Genomic DNA, 26,688 nt, shown 5'->3' with positions numbered 1-26,688 from the left:
CTAATCTGCCGCTCCGTAAACCGCCGCTACTTACATTATCCCTATGTACCCCTAATCTGCTGCCCTAACATCGCCGACCCCTATATTATATTTATTAACCCCTAATCTGCCCCCCACAACGTCGCCTCCACCTGCCTACACTTATTAACCCCTAATCTGCCGACCGGACCTGAGCGCTACTATAATAAAGTTATTAACCCCTAATCCGCCTCACTAACCCTATAATAAATAGTATTAACCCCTAATCTGCCCTCCCTAACATCGCCGACACCTAACTTCAATTATTAACCCCTAATCTGCCGACTGGAGCTCACCGCTATTCTAATAAATGTATTAACCCCTAAAGCTAAGTCTAACCCTAACACTAACACCCCCCTAAGTTAAATATAATTTACATCTAACGAAATATTATCTCTTATTAAATAAATTATTCCTATTTAAAGATAAATACTTACCTGTAAAATAAATCCTAATATAGCTACAATATAAATTATAATTATATTATAGCTATTTTAGGATTAATATTTATTTGACAGGCAACTTTGTAATTATTTTAACCAGGTACAATAGCTATTAAATAGTTAAGAACTATTTAATAGCTACCTAGTTAAAATAATTACAAAATTACCTGTCAAATAAATCCTAACCTAAGTTACAATTAAACCTAACACTATACTATCATTAAATTAATTAAATAAACTACCTACAATTACCTACAATTAACCTAACACTACACTATCAATAAATTAATTAAATACAATTCCTACAAATAAATACAATTAAATAAACTAGCTAAAGTTACAAAAAATAAAAAAATATTTACAAACATAAGAAAAATATTACAGCAATTTTAAACTAATTACACCTACTCTAAGCCCCCTAATAAAATAACAAAGACCCCCAAAATAAAAAATGCCCTACCCTATTCTAAATTACTAAAGTTCAAAGCTCTTTTACCTTACCAGCCCTGAACAGGGCCCTTTGCGGGGCATGCCCCAAGAAGTTCAGCTCTTTTGCCTGTAAAAAAAAAAAACATACAATACCCCCCCCAACATTACAACCCACCACCCACATACCCCTAATCTAACCCAAACCCCCCTTAAATAAACCTAACACTAAGCCCCTGAAGATCTTCCTACCTTATCTTCACCATACCAGGTTCACCGATCCGTCCTGAAGAGCTCCTCCGATGTCCTGATCCAAGCCCAAGCGGGGGGCTGAAGAGGTCCATGATCCGGCTGAAGTCTTCATCCAAGCGGGAGCTGAAGAGGTCCATGATCCGGATGAAGTCTTCATCCAAGCGGGAGCTGAAGAGGTCCATGATCCGGATGAAGTCTTGTATCAACGGCATCTTCAATCTTCTTTTTTCCGGATCCATCTTGCAGACCTCCGACGCGGAACATCCTCTTCTCCCGACGCCTACTAGCCGAATGACGGTTCCTTTAAATGACATCATCCAAGATGGTGTCCCTCGAATTCCGATTGGCTGATAGGATTCTATCAGCCAATCAGAATTAAGGTAGGAATATTCTGATTGGCTGATGGAATCAGCCAATCAGAATCAAGTTCAATCCGATTGGCTGATCCAATCAGCCAATCAGATTGAGCTCGCATTCTATTGGCTGTTCCGATCAGCCAATAGAATGCGAGCTCAATCTGACTAGTAATTTAGAATATGGTAGGGCATTTTTTATTTTGGGGGTCTTTGTTATTTTATTAGGGGGCTTAGAGTAGGTATAATTAGTTTAAAATTGTTGTAATATTTTTCTTATATTTGTAAATATTTTTTTATTTTTTGTAACTTAGTTATTTTTTATTTTTTGTACTTTAGCTAGTTTATTTAATTGTATTTATTTGTAGGAATTGTATTTAATTAATTTATTGATAGTGTAGTGTTAGGTTAATTGTAGGTAATTGTAGGTAGTTTATTTAATTAATTTAATGATAGTATAGTGTTAGGTTTAATTGTAACTTAGGTTAGGATTTATTTTACAGGTAATTTTGTAATTATTTTAACTAGGTAGCTATTAAATAGTTCTTAACTATTTAATAGCTATTGTACCTGGTTAAAATAATTACAAAGTTGCCTGTCAAATAAATATTAATCCTAAAATAGCTACAATGTAATTATAATTTATATTGTAGCTATATTAGGATTTATTTTACAGGTAAGTATTTATCTTTAAATAGGAATAATTTATTTAATAAGAGTTAATTAATTTCGTTAGATTAAAATTATATTTAACTTAGGGGGGTGTTAGGGTTAGACTTAGCTTTAGGGGTTAATACATTTATTAGAATAGCGGTGAGCTCCGGTCGGCAGATTAGGGGTTAATAAGTGTAGGCAGGTGGAGGTGACGTTGTGGGGGGCAGATTAGGGGTTAATAAATATAATATAGGGGTCGGCGGTGTTAGGGGCAGCAGATTAGGGGTACATAAGGATAACGTAGGTGGTGGCGCTTTGCGGTCGGCAGATTAGGGGTTAATAAGTGTAGGTAGGTGGAGGCGATGTTGTGGGGGGCAGGTTAGGGGTTAATAAATATAATACAGGGGTCGGCGGTGTTAGGGGCAGCAGATTAGGGGTACATAAGAATAACGTAGGTGGCGGTCGGCAGATTAGGGGTTAAAAAAATTTAATCAAGTGGCGGCGATGTGGGGGGACCTCGGTTTAGGGGTACATAGGTAGTTTATGGGTGTTAGTGTACTTAAGAGCACAGTAGTTAAGAGCTTTATAAACCGGCGTTAGCCCAGAAAGCTCTTAACTACTGACTTTTTTCCTGCGGCTGGAGTTTTGTCGTTAGATGTCTAACGCTCACTTCAGACACGACTCTAAATACCGGAGTTAGAAAGATCCCATTGAAAAGATAGGATACGCAATTGACGTAAGGGGATCTGCGGTATGGAAAAGTCGCGGCTGAAAAGTGAGCGTTAGACCCTATTTTGAGTGACTCCAAATACCGGAGGTAGCCTAAAACCAGCGTTAGGAGCCTCTAACGCTGGTTTTCACGGCTAACGCCAAACTCCAAATCTAGGCCTAAGTTTGCTGTCCCCTCAAAATAACTCAACACACAGCCATTAATGTCTAAACCGTTGGCAACAAAAGTGAGTACACCCCTAAGTGGAAATGTCGAAATTGGGCCCAAAGTGTCAATATTTTGTGTGGCCACCATTATTTTCCAGCACTGCCTTAACTCTCTTGGACATGCAGTTCACCAGAGCTTCACAGGTTGCCACTGAAGTCCTCTTCCACTCCTCCATGACGACATCACAGAACTGGTGGATGCTAGATATCTTGTGCTCCCCCAACTTCCATTTGAGGGTGCCCCACAGATGCTCAATAGGGTTTAGGTCTGGAGACATGCTTGGCCAGTCCATCACCTTTACCCTCAGCTTCTTTAGCAAGGCAGTGGTCACTTTGGAGGTGTGTTTGGGGTCGTATTGGAATACTGCCCTGTGGCCAAGTCTCCTCTTCAGTATGTCACAGTACATGATGGCATTCATGGTTCCGTCAATGAACTGTAGCCCAGACCATGACACTCCCACCACCATGTTTGACTGTAGGCAACACACACTTGTCTTTGTACTCCTCACCTGATTGCTGCCACACACGCTTGACACCATCTGAACCAAATAAGTTTATCTTGGCCTCATTGGACCACAGGACATGGTTCCAGTAATCCATGTCCTTAGTCTGCTTGTCTTCAGCAAACTGTTTGTGGGCTTTCTTGTGCATCATCTTTAGAAGAGGCTTCCTTCTGGGATGACAGCCATGCAAACCAATTTGATGCAGTGTGCAGCATATCGTCTGAGCACTGACAGGCTGACCCCCCCCCACCCCTTCAACCTCTGCAGCAATGCTGGCAGCACTCATATGTCTATTTCCCAAAGACAACCTCTGGATGTGACGCTGAGCATGTGCACTCAACTTCTTTAGTCAACCATGGCGAGGCCTGTTCTCAGTGGAATCTGTCCTATGAAACCGCTGTATTGTCTTGCCCACCATGCTGCAGCTCAGTTTCAGGGTCTTGGCAATCTTCTTATAGCCTAGGCCATCTTTATGTAGAGCAACAATTCTTTTTTTCAGATCCTCAGAGAGTTCTTTGCCATGAGGTGCAATGTTGAACTTCCAGTGACCAGCATGAGAGAGTGTGAGAGCGATAACATCAAATTTAACACACCTGCTCCCCATTCACACCTGAGACCTTGTAACACTAATGAGTCACATGACACCGGGAAGGGAAAATGGCTAATTGGGCTCAATTAGGACATTTCCACTAAGGGGTGTACTCACTTTTGTTGCCAACGTTTTAGTCATTATTGGCGGTGTATTGAGTTATTTTGAGGGTACAGCAAATTTACACTGTTATACAGGCTGTACACTCACTACTTTACATTGTAGCAAAGTGTCATTTCTTCAGTGTTGTCACATGAAAAGACATAATAAAATATTTACAAAAATGTGAGGCGTATATATTTATATATATATATATATATATATATATATATATATATATATTTATTTATTTATTTATTTCATGTAAGTGGCAAGACTCCATGAGCTAGTGACGTATGGGATATACATTCCTACCAGGAGGGGGAAAAGTTTCCCAAACCTCAAAATGCCTATAAATACACTTCCCACCTCATTCATACCTCAGTTTTACAAACTTTGTTGGAGGATGGTGAATCAAGTCGTGCTTGATTTTCTTCTGTGAAAGGCACTTCTAAGCATTTTGAAGCCCAATTCCTCTCAAAGTACAGTGTTTGTCTGAGGGATGTGAAGGGAGTATTGCCTGATGATGCCATGTTTTCACCTAAAATCTATTCTAAGGCTCTCTTTAAATTCTGTCATGGGGATTCATCTTCCACCTCCCTTTAAAGATCGACATTATACTCCTCTACCATTACCTCTGCAGATATGTTTCAGTACTGGTTTGGCTGTCTGCTATATGTGGATGGGTGTCTTCAGGTAAGTATATATTATTTTTTAAGACACTCTCAGCTATGTTTGGCACTTTATATTTTAAAGTTTTAATATATATTGAATATATTTGCCATGAGTCAGGTCTATGTTTATTTCCCTTTGCAGGCTAACAGTTTCAGCATGGAAATGATGTTTTTGGGAGATATTTAGTAATTTTTTTTCTTACCTGGGGTTCCAGCTAGTTGTAACTTCGGACTTGTTTTTTCAAATATTCGCAGGCAAATTAGGCTCGCGATGGCGCAAAATGCTTCTATTTATTGCGTCATTCTTGGCGTGAATATTTTTGGTGTGGAGGTTGCGTTTGTTGTGACGCTAGTTATGTCATTTATTGTGTCTTTGTTGATGCAATTTTTTTGGGGGGCGCGAAGTCGCGATTGTTATGACGTGTCATTTCTTGTTAACTTTGGCGCCAAAAGTTTTCAACTTTGTTTGCGTCATTATTGGCACAAAAGAATTGTTAAATTAAGTCTCTCCCTCTTTTGCTTTCTGCTCTCATTTGTTTACAGAGGGCTATGATGTTTGCTTTTTAATTTTATTTTCATATAAGTATTTTAGCATAAGCGTTTTTTCCCATTCCTGAAATTGCTATTTTGAGGAAATTGGATATTTTGTTTAAATATTACTTTTATTTTTTTTGTTACATTTTGCAAGATGTCTCAGACTGATCCTGCCTCTGATGTTACTGTCGGAACTAAGCTGCCTGTACACAATTTCTACCAAAGCTAAGTGTGTATATTGTTTATTTAGCTGATTTTCGGCTAGATTACGAGTTTTTCATTATGAGCTGTGCGGTGCTAACGAGCAGTTTTCTCTCACTGCTCACTTACCTACAGCGCTGGTTTTATGGGTTTTTACAAACCCGGCGTTAAAAGTAGGGATGGGCGAATGTTTCGCAACATTCGAAAAATGAAATTTTTTTTAACACATTCGTTCATTCGAATCGAATTTTGAATGTTTACATAACATTCTAACATTCGATTTTTGAATGTTCGGTTTAGAATTTTACGATTACATTAGAAAATATTAGTTTAGAAAAATTTGAATTTACATTTTTAATAGTATTTCTAATGCTTTCTTTAAATATAATATTCGAATTATGAAATATTCTAATTCGAAAAATTCGAATTTATATGTTTGTAATAGTATTTCTAAAGCTTTCTTTAAATGTAATATTCGAATTATGCAATATTCTATATAGAAACATTCAAAATGATATATGTGTATCTATTATGTATCAATTTACTAGATTCCCACCCTACCACATGAACTATTGAACTTCTGACTAGTATTTGTTAAATAGAATGTTAAATTCGAAATTTCGAATGTGGACATTCAATATAATTATTAACATTCGAATTCGAAAGTGACATTCGAAAACTGTAAATAGCATTCGATTATAGAATTTTTAAGAATATTCGTTCTTATCAACATTCGGATTTATCATTCGAATTTCGGTAATAACATTCGTTCTAAAATTCGAATTCGGAAATTTACACATTCGCCCATCCCTAGTTAAAAGGCAAGAAGTGAGCGTTGAGCAAAATTTAGCTCCTTACCGCACTTCAATACCAACGCTGCTTAAGTCAGCGGTGAGCTGGTCGTACGTGCTCGTGCACGATTTCCCCATAGGAATCAACGGGGAGAGCCGGCTGAAAAAAAGTCTAACACCTGCCAAAAAGCATTGTAAAAACTCAGTAACGCAGCCCCATTGATTCCTATGGGGAAATACATTTTATGTTTACACCTAACACCCTAACATGAACCCCGAGTCTAAACACCCCTAATCTTACACTTATACTTATAGTATTTTATTTGGGCGGTTGGTTGTGTGGGTGGTGGGTTTTATTGTTGGGGGGGGTTGTTTGTATTTTATTTTACAGGTAAAAGAGCTGATTTCTTTGGGGCAATGCCCCGCAAAAGGCACTTTTAAGGGCAATTGATAGTTTAGTTTAGGCTAGGGTTTTTTTTATTTTGGGTGGCTTTTTTTATTTTGATAGGGTTATTAGATTAGGTGTAATTAGTTTAAATATCTTGTAATTTGTTTTTTTATTTTCTGTAATTTAGTGTTTGTTTTTTGTACTGTAGCTAATTTAATTTAATTTATTTAATTGTTTTTAATTTAGTTCATTTATTTAATTGTAGGGTTAGGTTAGGTGTTATTGTAACTTAGGTTAGGTTTTATTTTACAGGTACTTTTGTATTTATTTTAAATAGGTAGTTATTAAATAGTTAATAACTATTTAATAACTATTGTACCTAGTTAAAATAAATACAAACTTGCCTGTAAAATAAAAATAAACCATAAGCTAGCTACAATGTAACTATTAGTTATATTGTAGCTATCTTAGGGTTTATTTTATAGGTATTTAGTTTTAAATAGGAATTATTTAGGGAATAATATTAATTTTTATTTAGATTTATTTAAATTATATTTAAGTTAGGGGGTGTTAGGGTTAGGGTTAGACTTAGGTTTAGGGGTTAATACATTTAGTATAGTGGCGGCGACGTTGGGGTAGGCAGATTAGGGGTTAATAAATGTAGATAGGTGGCGGTGATGTTAGGGACAGCAGATTAGGGGTTAATAATATTTAACTAATGTTTGTGAGGCGGGAGTGCAGCGGTTTAGGGGTTAATATGTTTATTATAGTTGCGGCGATGTCCAGAGCGGCAGATTAGGGGTTAATAATTTTATTATAGTGTTTGCGGTGCGGGAGGGCCTCGATTTAGGGGTTAATAGGTAGTTTATGGGTGTTAGAGTACTTTTTAGCACTTTAGTTATGAGTTTTATGTTACGGCGTTGTACCATAAAACTCTTAACTACTGAATTTTAAATGCGTTAGGACTCTTGATGGCTCACTTTTTGGCCTCCCGGGACAGACTTGTAATACCGGCGCTATGGAAGTCCCATAGAAAAAAGACTTTACGAAGTTTACGTAAGTCGTTTTGCGATAAGGCCAAAAAAGTGTGCGGTGACCCTAAACCTTCAAGACTCTTATCACCAGCGGGCGTAAAAAAGCAGCGTTAGGACCTCTTAATGCTGCTTTTTTACCCTAACGCACAACTCGTAATCTAGCCTTTTATTTCTTCAGCTCAAATATGTGGCACTTGTTTTGTTTTATTATTTCACACTGATAATGTTTCTTTAGTACATATACATCTACTGTTAAACCTTCACAGTCTAATGTATATTATATTACTGTAGATATAAAGGATTATATTGCTACAGACATAGAGAAGGCTATGACTGCTATTACGCCTTCAAATTAATGTAAATGATCTCTCCTAACTTCTCATAAATCTAAAGAAGTTTGTATTGATCAACAGCATACTGAAGTATTTCTGCTGATGTGGTTTTCTCTGACTCAGAGGATCCTATTTCAGAGACTGATATTGATAAATCAATCTTTCTATTGAATGTATTCATTCTTTATTAAGAAAGTATTGTTAACTTTGAGTATTGAGGAATCTAGTCCTCTTGATAACAAGAATAGCAAATGTTTGAATTCTGTTTTTCTAAGCTTCTGAGGTTACTCTTGAAGTTTTTCTTATTCCACATGCTATCTAGTAAGGAATCTAAATTAATGCTTGCTTTTACCTTTCTTATAGGCTTAAAAAGCTATATCCTTTACCTATGGATAATTTAAAGTTTTTGGGTAAAAGTCCCTAAGGTGGGGCTATTTCTTCTCTTGCCGAACGTACTTCTATTCTACGGAAGATATTTCTTCTTGTAAGGATCCTTTAGATAGGAAGTTTGTTTTCTATCTTAGAGAAGCATATTTACATAGTGGCTATATTTTTAAACCTGTCATTTTTATGGCTGATGTTGCTGCTGTTTCAACTTTTTGGTTGGACAGTTTAGTTATCAGATCTTGAATTGTCTAAGCATTGTTCTTTTAATTCAACATGCTAATCATTTCATGTGTGATGTTATATTTTACGTCATTTTAATTTATATTAAATCTTTGTTTTTAGCCATTTTTACTAGAAAAGTTTTATGGCTTTAATCTCTGATATGGAGGCCCATTTATCAAACTCCGTATGGAGCTTGTGGGCCCGTGTTTCTGGCGAGCCTTCAGGTCTAAAGACCGCTGCTCCATAACCCTGTCCGCTTGCTCTGAGCAGGCGGACAGGAATCGCAACAATTCAACCCGATCGAGTATGATCGGGTTGATTGACACCTCCCTGCTGGCCCCATTGGCTGCGAGTTTGCAGGGGGCGGCATTGCACCAGCAGCTCTTGTGAGCTGCTGGTGCAATGCTGAATATGGAGAGCGTATTGCTCTCCGCATTGAGTGAGGTCTTGCGGACCTGATCCGTTCTGTCGGATCAGGTCCGCAAGACCTTTCATAAATAGGCCTCATGGTGTTTAAATTTAGATTACTATCTTATTATTTTAGGATAGTATTTTTTTAGGTTTTCTATTGGATTGTATTATCTCCTCTATTACTGGGGGAAAGGGAGTCTTTTTCTGCCCCAAGATAAGAAATCTAAGGGTAATTTTTAAGCTCCAAATTGGTTTTTTTTTATTCCCCTAAGCCCTCTGGCTCTAATTTGAGATTTTCTCAGAATTTGAATAAATCCAAGCCTTATAATTAAACTAATTTGAGCCCCTAAAACTGCATGAAGGTGTGGCCTTTAAACCAGTTCAACTGGTGGGGGGGGAGCAGATTGAATTTATTTCTACACATTTGGACAGTTTCTGTTCAAAATCAGTGGATTCAGAATATTGTTTTCTCAGGGGTATCGAATAGGTTTCAGTATAAAAACCTCCCATGGGAAGATTCTTTTCCATATTACAACAAACCCTGTGAAAGCTCAGGTTTTTCAGAAATGTGTTTTAGATTTATCATTTTCAGGGGTGATGGTTCCAGTTTCTCTGCAGGAACGGAGTTTGGGTATCTATTCATATCTATTCATTGTCCCAAAGAAAAAATTAATTCAGACCATTATTGTTTTCTGAGATTCTCTTTTCTAGATAAGCATTACCAATTTGTCTCTCGTCCTTTTGGGTTAGCGACAGCTCAGAGATTCTTTTTGAACATTCTTGGTGCCCTTCTATCTGTAATCAGAGAGCAGGGTATTGCGGTGTTTCCTTATTTGGATGATACATTTGTTTTTAAACAGACAATATCACAACAGTGCCATATGTCAATCATCAATGAGGGACTCGCAGTCCTTCAGTTTTGGAGGAAGTATCTTGAATACTTTCTTGGATGGAGTCCAACTCTTGTCTAATTTCTGAGATTCATATCCCAGGTGTAGACAATTGGGAAGGGGATTATCTCAGCCGTCAGACTTTATATCCGGGGGAGTGTGAGCTCCATCCAGATGTGTTTCTTTCATCTTGTACAGACGTCGGGTCTTCCAGAAATATATCTGATGGTCTCTTGTCTAAACAAGAAACTTTCCAGATACCTTTCCAGGTCCAAGGATCCTCAGATGGAGATGGTGGATGCTCTTGCAGTTCCTTGGTTTTTACCAACCTGCTTACTTTTTTCCGCCTCTGGTTCTTTTTTCAAGGGTAATCTCCAAGATCATAATGGAATGAACTTATGTGTTTCTGATAGCACCAGCGTGGCCTCTCAGGTTTTGGTATTCGGACCTTGTCAGGATCTCCAGTTGCCAGCCTTGGCCCCTTCTTTTAAGGCCAGACCTTCTGTTTCAGGGGCCGTTTTTCCATCAGGATCTCAAATCTCTAAATTTGAAGGCATGGAAATTGAACACTTAAGTGCTTAGTCATAGAGGTTTTTCTGACTCAGTTATTAGCACTATGATACAGGCTCATCAGTCTGTTTCAAGGAGAATTTATTTTTGGGTTTGGAAAACCTATATTTCATGATGTTCAACTCATGATTATTCTTGTCATTCTTTTAGAATTCTTAGGATTTTACAGTTTCTTCAGGATGGTTTGAATAAAGGTTTTGTCTGCAAATACTTTGAAAGGACACATTTCTGCTCTTTCTGTCTTATTTAATAGAAAGATTGCTAAACTTCCTGATATTCACTGTTTTGTTCAGGCTTTGATTCATATTAAACCTGTTTTTAAATCTATTTCTCCTCCTTGGAGTCTCAATTTTGGTTTTAAAGATTTTACAGGCTCCTGCTTTTTGAGCCTATGCTTTCTCTGGACATTAAATTACTTTTTTGGAAAGTGTTATTTCTTTGGCTATCTCTTTTGCTAACAACATCAATAAGGAAATTGTTGTTCCTTCTTTATGTCCTAATCCTATGAATACTCTTGAACGGTCTTTACATTCTTTGGATGTGGTAAGAGCTTTGAAATATTATGTTGAGGTTACTTAAGGTTTCAGAAAGACTTCTAGTCTATTTGTTATTTTTTCTGGCTCCAGGAAAGGTCAGAAAGCCTCTGTTATTTCTCTGGCTTTTTGGTTGAGACTTTTGATTTTTAAAGCTAATTTGGAGGCGGGGCAGTCTCCACCTCAGAGAATTACAACTCATTCTACTAGTTCAGTTGCCACTTCTTGGGCTCTCAAGAATGAAGCTTCAGTTGATCAAATTTGCAAAGCAGCAACTTGGTCTTCTTTGCATACTTTTTTTTTTTTTTCATTTTACCATTTTTATGTGTTTGCTTCTTCGGAAGCACCCTTAGGTAGAAAGGTTCTTCAGGCAGTAGTCTCAGCTTGATTCTAATGCCTTTGATTTGATTTTTTAAATTTTTAATAAAACAATATTTTTTTTTTTTATTAAATTTTTATTGAGATAATCCAAATGACAACAAGGGTGTATCAGTACATAAAAAGGAACTGAGGATATGGCTATATATATGCTGTTAAAGTCCAAGAGGTTATATTAAGCCATTATTTAAACCAAACAACCAGAGTTGTCCATTCCATTAGAAAGCACATATAAAGGAGAAAGTATAATCTTGAGGTCGAGGTTATAAGTTATAACAAGCTTTCTCGTAATGCTTAACAAATTTTTACATTTTAGTATTAATTCAAGCAGAGACAAAGGTATACACTTTTAACTGAGACAGTAGATTGCAGGTCTCAGTAATTAGCACGAAAGGAAAGTAGGGAAGAAAAAGAAGAAAAGAAAAAAAAAAAAACAGACAATCCAGCTCATGCCAAGCCAAAGGATGTTATGTATGAGAATAGTATGTAGACTATATTTTCCTACTCCAAAAAGCCAGCATCATCTCATGTACCTCAAGTTTGTGTGTGTTTTTAGGTAGTGATATCTCTCAAGAGAGAGGAGGTCAGCAACAGCTGCCCTCCATGCGTCAATGGTAGGGACTGTTTGGGTTTTCCAGAATTTCGGGATAAGTTTTTTAGCCGCTGTTAGCATAATTAGTAATAATGGGTGTTTGCCCATTTCTAGCATTTTAGGGAGTGAGAGAAGTAGTAAGGTATTTGGGCTGTGATTGATTTGTGTTCCCAAAATCTTCGACATTTCTGACAGAGTGGCATGCCAAAAATCTGCCAACCGGGGACATGTCCACCAGATGTGGAGAAGAGATCCCTCCCCTCCACATCCTCTCCAACAAGTGTTACTAAGCGTGGGGTAGATCTTGTGCAAATGGGATGGCGTCAGGTACCATCTACACAAGAGTTTTATGTGTATTTCTTGCGTCACCGCTGAAACAGAAGATTTTTTAGTTAATCTGAAAGCTTGAAGCCAAGCTTCATCCTCTAGGTTACAATTAAGCTCTTTCTTCCACGAGTATGTGTAGGACGGAAGGTTTGGGGAGTCAGGTTTAGTGAGTATTTTATAGAATTTAGATATTAAGTGGGACGGGATCGTTTGCATAGTGCAAAGGTCCTCGAAGGGTGTTAGCTTCCTACCAAGGTCCCCTTTGTGTTTATGGTGAGAGATGAAGTGGATCAATTGGTGGTAATGAAGCCACGAGGAGAATATCCCCCCATGGGCCTCTTCCATTTCAGATTGTGTTTTTAATCCCCCGTCTTTCGTGATGGAGAACACCGTCCCTAATTTTAGACTATAAGGTTGCAGCCTGGAGAAACCTAGCCGATAATATGGAAGATCTACCTGTTCAATGATTCAGGTAAGCGGGGCGTATTTCGAGGAGATGTGTGTGCTAGTGGCAATGATTTTGTCCCATTCTAATAAGATGTCTGCTGTAACATGGTAGTTATCAATTAATTTGGGCCTTTTTTGGTGAATTGTCCAACCCAGCGTTGCAACGTTGTTTAGCTTAAAAATATGCCTATCTATGTGGATCCATGCTTTATCATTGGAGTTGTGTGCTCATTCCACAACGTGTTGTAGTAATATTGCTTGCTTGTATCTCTCTAAGCAGGGTACCCCCAAGCCACCCTCGTCTCTGGGAAGATACATGGTTTTCCTAGGGATTCTAGGTCTAGCTCCATCCCATATGTACTGTTCAAAGGCTTTTTGTAAAACAATTATTTTTTTGAGATTTAACTTCTCAGTGGAAATAGCTGTTTCTTTCATGTAATTGGCAAGAGTCCATGAGCTAGTGACATATGGGATATACAATCCTACCAGGAGGGGCAAAGGTTCCCAAACCTCTAAATGCCTATAAATACACCCCTCACCACACCCACAATTCAGTTTTACAAACTTTGCCTCCTATGGAGGTGGTGAAGCAAGTTTGTGCTTAGATTTCTACGTTAATATGCGCTTCTCAGCATTTTGAAGCCCGATTCCTCTCAGAGTACAGTGAATGTCAGAGGGATGTGGAGGGAGTATCACCTATTGAATGCAATGGTTTTCCTCACGGGGGATCTATTTCATAGGTTCTCTGTTATCGGTCGTAGAGATTCATCTCCTACCTCCCTTTTCAGATCGATGATATACTCTCATATTCCATTACCTTTACTGATAACCGTTTCAGTACTGGTTTGGCTATCTGCTATATGTGGATGGGTGTCTTTTGGTAAGCATGTTTTCATTACTTAAGACACTGGTTTGGCACTTTATGTAAAGTTCTAAATATATGTATTGTGCTTATATTTGCTATGATTCAGGTTTTCAGTATATTTCCTTTTGCAGACTGTCAGTTTCATATCTGAGAAATGCTTTTTTTAGGAAAAATTATTTCTTACCTGGGGTTTAGTCTCTTTTTTAAATTGACTGTCTTTTAAATTCGAGGGCAGAATTAGGCTTGCGAGGGCGCAAAATGTCAAAGTTTATTGCGTCATTCTTGGCGCGAGATTTTATGGCGCGAAGTTACGTTCGTTGATGCAAAATCATCATTTCCAGCGTCTTAGTCGACGCCGAGTCCTTCACAAGGTTGCGTCATCTGTGACGCGAGTATGTAATTTCCGGACGTTTTTGGCGCCAAAATTTTTTTTTCTGTTTGTTGTGCGTCATACTTGGTGCCAAATATTTTCATTATTTAAGACCCCATTCCGATATGCCTCTTGCCTTTTTTCTCTATCAGAGGGCTAGGCTGTTTGCATTTTGTCCCATTCCTGAAACTGCCATATAAGGAAATTGATAATTTTGCTTTATATGTTGTTTTTTTCTCTTACATTTGCAAGATGTCTCAATCTGATCCTGTCTCAGAAATCACTGTTGGAATCCTGCCGCTTGATAACAGTTCTACCAAAGCTAAGTGCATTTGTTGTAAACTTGTGGAGGTTTTATCTCCTGCTGTGGTTTGTATTGGTTGTCATGATAAACTTTTATATGCAGAGAATGTATCCATCAGTAGTAGTTCATTACCTGTTGCTGTTCCCTCAACATCTAATGCACAAGATATACCTGTAAATTTAAAAGAATTTATTTCTGATTCCATTCAGAAGGCTTTGTCTGCCATTCTGCCTTGTAATAAGCTTTTGATTCATCAAGCTTATTTGGAGTCGGGTAAAGTCCCGTCTCAGTATACATTTACTAAATTCTACCATTTTGATGTATTTGCTTCTTCGGAAGCAGTTTTTGGTAGAAAAGTTCTTCAGGCAGCGGTTTCAGTTTGATTCTTCTGCTTATGATTTAAGTTTTTCCTTTTATTTATGAGAATAAACTTTTGGGTTGTGGATTAATTTTTTTCAGCGAAATGGCTGTTTTTATTTTGTCCCTCCCTCTCTAGTGACTCTTGCGTGGAGTTCCACTTCTTGGATACTGCTATCCCATACGTCACTAGCTCATGGACTCTTGCCAATTACATGAAAGAAAACATAATTTATGTAAGAACTTAACTGATAAATTAATTTCTTTCATATTGGCAAGAGTCCATGAGGCCCACCCTTTTTATGATGGTTAGGATTTTTTTGTATAAAGCACAATTATTTCCAAATTCCTTTGTTGATGCTTTTTACTCCTTTCTTTATCACCCCACTACTTGGCTATTCGTTAAACTGAATTGTGGATGTGGTGAGGGTTGTATTTATAGGCATTTTGAGGTTTGGGAAACTTTGCCCCTCCTGGTAGGATTGTATATCCCATACGTCACTAGCTCATGGACTCTTGCCAATATGAAAGAAATTAATTTATCAGGTAAGTTCTTACATAAATTATGTTTTTTATTTTATCCCTCCCTCTCTAGTGACTCGTGTACTTCCACATCTTGGGTATTATATCCCATACGTCAATAGCTCATGGACTCTTGCCACTTACATGAAAGAAAACATAATTTATATAAGAACTTACCTGATAAGTTAATTTCTATCATAGTGGCAAGAGTCCATAAGACCCACCCTATTTTTTGTGGTTATGATTTTTTTGTATAAAGCACATTATGTTTTCAAGTTCCTCTTTTTGTATGCTTTTAACTCCTTTTTATACGCCTCACTTCTTAGCTATACGTTAAACTGAGGTATGAGTGAGGTGGGAGGTGTATTTCTAGGCATTTTGAGGTTTGGGAAACTTTTCCCCCTTCTGGTAGGAATGTATATCCCATACCTTACTAGCTCATGGACTCTTGCCACTATGAAATAAATGAATTTATCAGGTAAGTTCTTACATAAATTATGTTGTATATATATATATATATATATATATATATATATATATATATATATATATACATGTCTATATATGTGTACATATATATTAATGTATTCATATGTGTATATACAGGGAGTGCAGAATTATTAGGCAAATGAGTATTTTGACCACATCATCCTCTTTATGCATGTTGTCTTACTCCAAGCTGTATAGGCTCGAAAGCCTACTACCAATTAAGCATATTAGGTGATGTGCATCTCTGTAATGAGAAGGGGTGTGGTCTAATGACATCAACACCCTATATCAGGTGTGCATAATTATTAGGCAACTTCCTTTTCTTTGGCAAAATGGGTCAAAATAAGGACTTGACAGGCTCAGAAAAGTCAAAAATAGTGAGATATCTTGCAGAGGGATGCAGCACTCTTAAAATTGCAAAGCTTCTGAAGCGTGATCATCGAACAATCAAGCATTTCATTCAAAATAGTCAACAGGGTCGCAAGAAGCGTGTGGAAAACCCAAGGCACAAAATAACTGCCCATGAACTGAGAAAAGTCAAGCGTGCAGCTGCCAAGATGCCACTTGTCACCAGTTTGGCCATATTTCAGAGCTGCAACATCACTGGAGTGCCCAAAAGCACAAGGTGTGCAATACTCAGAGACATGGCCAAGGTAAGAAAGGCTGAAAGACGACCACCACTGAACAAGACACACAAGCTGAAACGTCAAGACTGGGCCAAGAAATATCTCAAGACTGATTTTTCTAAGGTTTTATGGACTGATGAAATGAGAGTGAGTCTTGATGGGCCAGATGGATGGGCCCGTGGCTGGATTGGTAAAGGGCAGAGAGCTCCAGTCCGACTCAGACGCAGGCAAGGTGGAGGTGGAGTACTGGTTTGGGCTGGTATCATCAAAGATGAGCTTGTGGTGCCTTTTCGGGTTGAGGATGGAGTCAAGCTCAACTCCCAGTCCTACTGCCAGTTTCTGGAAGACACCTTCTTCAAGCAGTGGTACAGGAAGAAGTCTGCATCCTTCAAGAAAAACATGATTTTCATGCAGGACAATGCTCCATCACACGCGTCCAAGTACTCCACAGCGTGGCTGGCAAGAAAGGGTATAAAAGAAGAAAATCTAATGACATGGCCTCCTTGTTCACCTGATCTGAACCCCATTGAGAACCTGTGGTCCATCATCAAATGTGAGATTTACAAGGAGGGAAAACAGTACACCTCTCTGAACAGTGTCTGGGAGGCTGTGGTTGCTGCTGCACGCAATGTTGATGGTGAACAGATCAAAACACTGACAGAATCCATGGATGGCAGGCTTTTGAGTGTCCTTGTAAAGAAAGGTGGCTATATTGATCACTGATTTGTTTTTGTTTTGTTTTTGAATGTCATAAATGTATATTTGTGAATGTTGAGATGTTATATTGGTTTCACTGGTAAAAATAAATAATGGAAATTGGTATATATTTGTTTTTTGTTAAGTTGCCTAATAATTATGCACAGTAATAGTCACCTGCACACACAGATATCCCCCTAAAATAGCTAAAACTAAAAACAAACTAAAAACTACTTCCAAAAATATTCAGCTTTGATATTAATGAGTTTTTTGGGTCCATTGAGAACATGGTTGTTGTTCAATAATAAAATTAATCCTCAAAAATACAACTTGCCTAATAATTCTGTACTCCCTGTATATATGTATTGACAGGCATATATACATATATAAACACACAAATATATATGCATACATATAAAGACATATATATATATATATATATATATATATATATATATATATATATATAAGTGCATTGGAGCCCTTTGCCATTAAGTAGATGAAAACATGATAAAACATATTTATCCAATACTCATATTTAATAAAGATTTTAATTATGTATTTACTGTAAATATTTCACATTTGCTAATACGAATATGCTATGCTGTTTGCACAATGGGGTTTTTTTCAACATTTTTTTCTCTCAATTGACTTCTATGGGGTATACGAAAATGCGATCAGATTTGCGTGATAGTGGGTAGTTAGGTTTTTTTAAAAGTTTTTTTAGGTAACCCCACTAGAGCAAAAAAATATTTTTTTTAACTTGTAATGTGAGCGCAACTCAACTAGCGCAACTAGTACAAAAAAAAACTTTCATGATTCAAATAGGGCATGCAATTTTAAACAACTTTCCAATTTACTTTTTTCCCCAATTTTGCTTTGTGCTCTTGGTATTCTTAGTTGAAAGCTAAACCTAGGAGGTTCATATGCTAATTTCTTAGATCTTGAAGGCCGTCTCTAATCTAAATGCATTTTGACAGTTTTTCACCACTAGAGGGCGTTAGTTCATGTGTTTCATATAGATAACATTGAGTTCATGCACGTGAATTTACAGAGGAGTGATCACTGATTGACTAAAATGCAAGTCTGTCAAAAGAACTGAAATAAGGGGGCAGTCTGCAGAGGCTTATATACAAGGTAATTACAGGGTTGGTTACTGTGTTGGTTATGCAAAACTGGGGAATGGGTAATTAAGGGATTATCTATGTATTAAAACAACAAAAATTCTGGTGTTGACTGTCCCTTTAACTCTAGCAAAGTTTTCGCAATTGCGAAAAATGCATTTTACTGAATCACTTGTAATCTAGCCCTTAATATGTCATAGTTATCGTGTTCAGTTTTCTGCCCAAGACCCTTTTAGTGGGTGCACCATTAGACTGATTTTACCGACCACCCGGCTAAAATTTTAGCCAATGTTAAAGGGACATTTTGGTTAAAATTTAATTTAATTTTTTTTTCAATATACAAAAATGCTTCTAGTAAAAGTTATCACTGTTTTAGTGTTAACATTTTTCTCTGCACGTGCATGTGAAGTATAGCTAGATATTCTCAGTGCACCAGGAATTTAAATACTGCAGCTGCTCAGAGCACCCATGGGGCTTGTCTCATGACAGCATTTAACAAGTGCTGTATTTAAAATGCTGGTGCATGGTGCATAGTTAAATACACTTGTAGCTATAGCTTTTATTAGAAGCATTTTTGCTAATACATGTATATTACAAAAATGCTTCTATTCAAAACTGAAAAGCATCAATGTGGATTCCAATTTTGTCTGGAATGTCCATTTAATGTTAGATGAGCTAATAATAAAATGTTTCAAGGTTTATTTCACAAATGATCATTGAATAAATGTATGTTAAATTATGCAATTAATTAGTGCTTTGAAAAGAAGAAAAAAGTTATAATATTAGACAACATCCTGGCTACTTTATAATGACACCTGGCAAAGTTTTATGTGGAGAACACTGATGTTGATTAATATTAGACGCATACAGTTATGTTTATTATTAAATTTATTAACATAAATTATTTTACATATAACTGTATGTAAATAAGTTGCAGTGCAATGTCCTTCTGGGTCAGCTTACGCTTCACGAGTATGAGAACATCCATGTTGGCAAAAGGAAGCCATAGATGGCATGGCTAAACATATGCAAAGTGATTATCAGAAAACAATATTTCTCCCCATTATAAGGAATTCTAGATTTAAATGTAAATTATTTTACGAGTGAAAAGAAAAAAAGGTATAATCAATATAGGTCAGTTACTTGATTATACAAATAAAGTCATTATTAGTTTTTCAGAATTAGAAAAAAGTATAAATTTACCTCATTATGCTCTTTCTGTTAATTCAGCATCACATAAATCAAATTTTATAATCTGTAGAATTGACAACAATTGCTCTTTATTAAGGTGAAAATCCCCCAAAAAACAGCGATGTTTTGGGTCACATCAGACCCTTAATCATACTAAAACAACACTGATTGTATGCTGCAAATATAGACTAAACTGTGATACCTTAAAGGGACAGTTCACCCCAAAAAATGTCTTCCCTTTAAATTATTCCCAATGATTCATTTTACCTGCTAGAGTGTATTAAATTGTTTACAAGTATCTCCTTTACTCCTATTTCTGCATTTGAAATAGCTGATTTAGCCTGTGGTATCCCAACCTATACTGAAAAATTCTATACTGGAGTATACACTATTGACAAGCCTTAAGGAGGGACAGTCACGTCCAAAAACTTTTTTCAGGATTTAATAAAGGGCTTGTAATTTTAAACAACTTCCCAATTTACTTTTATCACCAATTTTGCTTTGTTCTTTTATTTTCCTTAGTTGAAAGCTAAACCTAGGAGGTTCATATGCTAATTTCCTAGATCTTGAAGACTGCCTCTAATCTGAATGGATTTTGACCACTAGAGGGCATTAGTTCATGTGTTTCATATACATAATTTTGAGCTCATGCACGTGAAGTGACCTAGGAGAGAGCACTGATTGGCTAAAATGCAAGTCTGTCAAAAGAACTGAAATAAGGGGGCAGTCACCAGAAGCTTAGATAAAAGGAAATTACAGAGGTTAAACGTGTATTATTATAACTTTGTTGGTTATGCAAAACTGGGGAATGGGTATCAAAGGGATTATCTTTCCTTTTAAACAACAACAATTCTGGTGCTGACTGCCCCTTAAGTAAACACAGACAGCAGAAGAAGTTACACTGCTAGTGGGGTGCAGGATAGTTAAGTAATACGATGATAATTTTCCTTTGTTCTCTCTATGTATTGAGCTTTGGTGTTCCAGACAAATATAAGATAAGGAAGCAAGTTTGTGTACATAAAGTGATAACATAATGAGACCTGATATTACCTTTAAGTTCAACCCATTGTAATAGGCTGTGGTTTCAAAGCACAAAAGCAGCTACTTCATATACACAAATAAAGCTGAAAATGCAATTTCTCAAATATTTTATACTCTACAGCTGGTATAACAAGTCACTGGAAATACATTAATGGAAAAACAATTTTACAGTGTACTGTCCCTTTAATTGTATACACCTATCTAGTTATACATATAACCCATATTATACTGACACCTATTGGTACCAAATGGTATAACCCCTTTGCAATTCTTAATAATTTGTGACTGCTAAATATCTTATCCTTACACCTAAAGGTAACAGATGGTGTAGTTCTTTTAGCAATATAGAATACATCAGCATTGTATGAAATACATAAAAAAACTTATTTATATACAATAGACCTAAATTGCAATGAACCTAAATTACAAAAATAAATGTAAATCAGTCCCTATTTAGACCTTTAGGAAACAAGGTACCTAATCTGTTATTCCATTTTACCTCCTATCTTTTCAAAACTAGCTCCCTATCGCCCCCTCTCCTCAAGGGGGTACATGATCAAATACCTGAAAGAGCAACTGGATCCCATTATGACCTTCTTCCACAAAATGTTGTGACTCTGGTTGAGTACAATCAATATTTCTAATGGCAGACTGATTTTCAGCTAGATTCTCTTGACAGATATATCGTTGTCTCTCCAATATAACACAGCCCACACAGACATTTCAATAAATAAATGGAAAATTTGGTTTGATTTTCTTGCGTCCTCAAGTTTAGACCAAATTTTTTCCTTTTATCATTGAATTGCAGTGTGAGCTGTTTAAACATGGATAGCACCCTTTATTCTTATTCATAAAATAATTCACTGTATTTCTTTTATTTTTCCCCAAATCTTCTCTAAATTTCTCATTCTTTTAAATGACGCCATAGGGAAAGTTCTAAACTCCTCCACTAATGGATAAGACTTCTCCAATAAAAAACAATCGGCTAGATTATGAGTTTTTGTCGGTAATGGTGTGCGGTGCTAAAGCAAAGTTTTTCCTTGACACTCACCACAGACAACACTGGTATTACGGGTCTTTAGAAACCCGGCGTTAGCCACAAAAAAAAAGTGAGCGTAGAGCAGAAATTAGCTCCACATCTCACCTCAATACCAGCGCTGCTTACGGTAGCGGTAAGCTGGCAAAACGTGCTTGTGCACAATTTCCCCATAGTAATCAATGGGGCTGATTCGGCTGAAAAAAGTCTAACACCTGCAAAAAAGCAGCGTTCAGCTCCTAACGCAGCCTCATTGATTCCTATGGGGAAATACATTTTATGTCTACACCTAACACCCTAACATGAACCCCGAGTCTAAACACCCCTAATCTTACACTTATTAACCCCTTATCTGCCGCCCCCGACATCGCCGCAACCTACATTATATTATTAACCCCTAATCTGCCGCTCCAAACACCGCCGCCACCTTCATTATACTTATGAACCCCTAATCTGTTGCCCCCAACATCGCTGCCACTATAATAAAGTTATTAACCCCTAAACCTAAGTCTAACCCTAACCCCCCTAACTTAAATATAATTTAAATAAATCTAAATAAAATTACTATTATTAAATAAATTATTCCTATTTAAAACTAAATACTTACCTATAAAATAAACCCTAAGCTAGCTACAATATAACTAATAGTTAAATTGTAGCAAGCTTAGGATTTATTTTTATTTTACAGGCAACTTTGTTTTTATTTTAACTAGGTACAATAGTTATTAAATAGTTATTAACTATTTAATAACTTCCTAGTTAAAATAAATACAAATATACCTGTAAAATAAATCCTAACCTAAGTTAGAATTACACCTAACACTACACTATAATTAAATAAATTACCTAAATTAACTACAATTAATTACAATTAAATTAAATAAACTAAATTACGAAAACAAACAAACACTAAATTACAGAAAATAATAAAATAATTACAAGTTTTTTTAAACTAATTACACCTAATCTAATCCCCCTAATAAAATAAAAAAGCCCCCCAAAATATTAAAAATCCCTACCCTATACTAAATTACAAATAGCTCTTAAAAGGGCTTTTTGCGGGGCATTGCCCCAAAGTAATCAGCTCTTTTACCTGTAAAAAAATGACAATACCCCCCCCAACATTACAACCCACCACCCACACACCCAACCCTACTCTAAAACCCACCCAATCCCCCCTTAATAAAACCTAACACTACATCTTGGATGACGTCACTTAAAGGTAACGTCATTTAGTGTTAGTCGTCAGAAAGTAGAGGATGCTCCGCGTCTAAAACCCACCCAATCCCCCCTTAATAAAACCTAACACTACCCCCTTGAAGATCACCCTACCTTGAGACGTCTTCACCCAACTGGGCAGAAGTGGTCCTCCAGATGGTCCGAAGTCTTCATCCAGGCGGCATCTTCTATCTTCATCCATCCGGAGCAGAGCGGGTCCATCTTCAAGACATCCGACGCGGAGCATCCACTTCTTTCCGATGACTAACACTAAATGACGGTACCTTTAAGTGACGTCATCCAAGATGTAGTGTTAGGTTTTATTAAGGGGGGATTGGGTGGGTTTTAGAGTAGGGTTGGGTGTGTGTATGGTGGGTTGTAATGTTGGGGGGGTATTGTCATTTTTTTTACAGGTAAAAGAGCCGATTACTTTGGGGCAATGCCCTGCAAAAAGCCCTTTTAAGAGCTATTTGTAATTTAGTATAGGGTAGGGATTTTTATTATTTTGGGGGGCTTTTTATTTTATTATGGGGGATTAGATTAGGTGTAATTAGTTTAAAAAACATGTAATTATTTTATTATTTTCTGTAATTTAGTGTGTTTTTTTCTCGTAATTTAGTTTATTTAATTTAATTGTAATTAATTGTAGTTAATTTAGTTAATTTATTTAATTATAGTGTAGTGTTAGGTGTAAATGTAACTTAGGTTACTATTTATTTTACAGGTATATTTGTATTTATTTTAACTAGGAAGTTATTAAATAGTTAATAATTATTTAATAACTATTGTATCTAGTTAAAATAAAAACAAAGTTGCCTGTAAAATAAAAATAAATCCTAAGATAGCTACAATGTAACTATTAGTTATATTGTAGCTAGCTTATGGTTTATTTTATAGGTAAGTATTTAGTTTTAAATAGGAATAATTTATTTAATTGTAGTAATTTTATTTCGATTTATTTATATAATATTTAAGTTAGGGGGGTGTTAGGGCTAGGGTTATACTTAGATTTTGGGGTTAATAAATTTAATATAGTGGCGGCGACGTTGGGGTCGGCAGATTAGGGGTTAATAAATGTAGGTAGGTGTCGGCGATTTTAGGGGCGGCAGATTAGGGGTTAATAATATTTAACTAGTGTTTGCAAGGCGGAAGTGCGGCGGTTTAGGGGTTAATACATTTATTGAAGTGGCGGCGATGTCCGGTTAGGCAGATTAGGGGTTAAAATTTTTATTTTAGTGTTTGCGATGTGGGGGGGGCCTCGGTTTAGGGGTTAATAGGTAGTTTATGAGTGTAAGTGTACTTTTTAGCACTTTAGTTAAGTGTTTTATGTTACGGCGTTAGCCCATAAAACTCTTAACTACTGACTTTTAAATGCGGTATCAGTCTTGACAGGAGAGGGTGTACCGCTCACTTTTTCCAAGACTCGTAATACCGGCGTTATGCAAGTCCCATTGAAAAGATAGGATACGCAATTGACGTAAGTGGATTTGCGGTATGCTCGAGTCGCGGAGAAAAAGTGAGCGGTACACCTGTACCTGCCAGACTCGTAATACCAGCGGGCGTTAAAAAGCAGCGTTGGGACCTCTCAACGCTGCTTTTTAAGCCTAATGCAAGACTCGTAATCTAGGCAAATGGTTTTTAATCACTCAAAATATTCACTAAGGTTACTATATTAAGACACAAATACCATTTTCCTACACCATTTTTTTCTTCTCTGAATTTCTTTCCTCTCTCTGACATCAAACACCTCTCTTCTCTTTTCATCTATGGTTTCTATAGGATTTCAATAACTTTTCCCTCATCTCCTCAATTAAATTCTCCAAATCAGTTACTCTTTAACAATTCTCTTTTTGGCTTTTTGGTACTGACTTGAATACTCTATCAGGATAAAAGCTTTTATAGTGAAGCAATGTATTATGATCTTTAATAAAAAGATCAGTGATGAGTATATTCTGTTTGATCTTAACATTGGTATCCAAGAAATTTATATTTTCCCTTGGATATATTAAAGAAATTTTAGTTTTGACATTACTTTATTAATATACTCTACAAAGAGTAATAAGGAATTCAGTGGTCCCCTCCATACCCTAAAGATATCATATATAAATATGTACCACTGTATACAACATGCAATAAATCTATTGTCACAGAAAATAAACTTATTTTCAATGGTACTCATGAAAAGATTGGCGTAGGAGGGGGTCACACTGGATCCCATAGCTGTCCTTTTACATTGAAGATAATATGTATCCTGAAAGAGGAAATAATTATAATAAAGGACTATTTTTAATAAATCATCCAAAAATCACACTGATGTAAGGAATATTCCCAACTTATTCATAAATGTTCCTCAACAGCTTTTAAATCCACTTCATGTGGAATAGAAGTATATAAACTTACGACATCCAAGGAAAATAAGATACAATCCTTATCTACTTCTAGACTCTCAATCTTAGGAAATCATTTGTGTCTTTTAAATATGACCTTTAATTTTTAACAATAGGATTTAAAATCCTATCTAAAAAATTGGCAATATTGGAAAATACAGATACAGTCTAAACCACAATAGGTCTCCCTGGAGGCTTATGTATATTTTATGGATTTTTGGAAATGTATAAAACACAGGTGCAAGAGGGTTATCCTTAATTAAATGTTCACCTGTAGCTTCAGTTATTAGACTATTAGTGATGGATCTCCGAACAATATCAATCTCTTTCTGTATATCTTTTAATGGGTCCATATCCAGAACCTGGTAAATACCACCATCAGAGAGCTGTTGAAGTATCTCCTACACATAACAGTCTTTATCTAAGATGACAATAGCGCCTTTGTCAGCATCTTTAATGACTATATTACTGTTACCCTGTTACATTTTTAAAGCATTTTTCTTATCAATTGAAAGATTAGATCTAACAAAGTTTTGTTTATTTTCTATAACCTTCTCTATAACCTCTTCCGTTGTTTAATTCTATCAATTACCCCTATATCAGTAGTGATATCACAATTACTCACAAACTTTCCTATTTTCAACGCCTTCCCTGTAATTATGGACAGCAATGCCATCGTTTTCGGCTGATGATTTCCAACTCTTTGATAGAAGCTGTCTATCTGGCCTTAACAGCCCTCTGATGTTTCCTCCCTCCTCTCCTGTGTCTTGAGCTGAGTTGGAGCTTAAATAATCGGACCCCACAGAGTCTGATCCATTGTTGGCGGTCATTGTATTTTACATGCGGCGTTGGACTGCCCCCACATAGTTCTGCCTTCTCTGATGATGTTGCAGATGATCACGTGATCAGTTGTAAGGTTTGTGCTCCTCCAACTCTGCACTGTATTTTTGCTATTTAATTTCTATTTAATTTTTCATAGCCTGCAGGTCCTCTGTTTGTAAATGCAGTTTGCACATTAACCTCTAACTCATTATTGATCTGTTTCTGTTTCTTGACTTCAACTTCCAAACATTTGACAGTTCATACTATTAAATTTAATGAGCATTTGTTCAAAATGACTTAAAAATGTTTTGTATATACAGTTATCAATCATTAGAATTGGGCGGAATTTCACTCTCAGACCTCTTGGTATTCTTTTAACGTGATAATACTCTGTAAAGGTAGTGGGATGTAATTCAAATGTAACACCTTTCTTCCTAGCTATTTCAAATTCTTTTTTAATATTCTCACTACCTGATGGTCTCAAGAAGTCAAGTGATCCCTTCACCAGGGCTGTTATTTGAGCTGCATCAAAGTCTGTATAGGAAAACATTTTTGGGACATTATCGCCTTCACCATCCTCAGGTGCATGCTGCTCTGAAAAATCCATAGGGCAATAATAAACAAAAATGAGTACAGCACCAAAATAAGTCTCACAA

This window comes from Bombina bombina, chromosome 5 (assembly GCF_027579735.1).
Source record: "Bombina bombina isolate aBomBom1 chromosome 5, aBomBom1.pri, whole genome shotgun sequence".
NCBI lineage: Eukaryota > Metazoa > Chordata > Amphibia > Anura > Bombinatoridae > Bombina > Bombina bombina.
The sequence above is the reverse complement of the archived record's forward strand: the minus strand, read 5'-3'. Positions refer to the sequence as shown.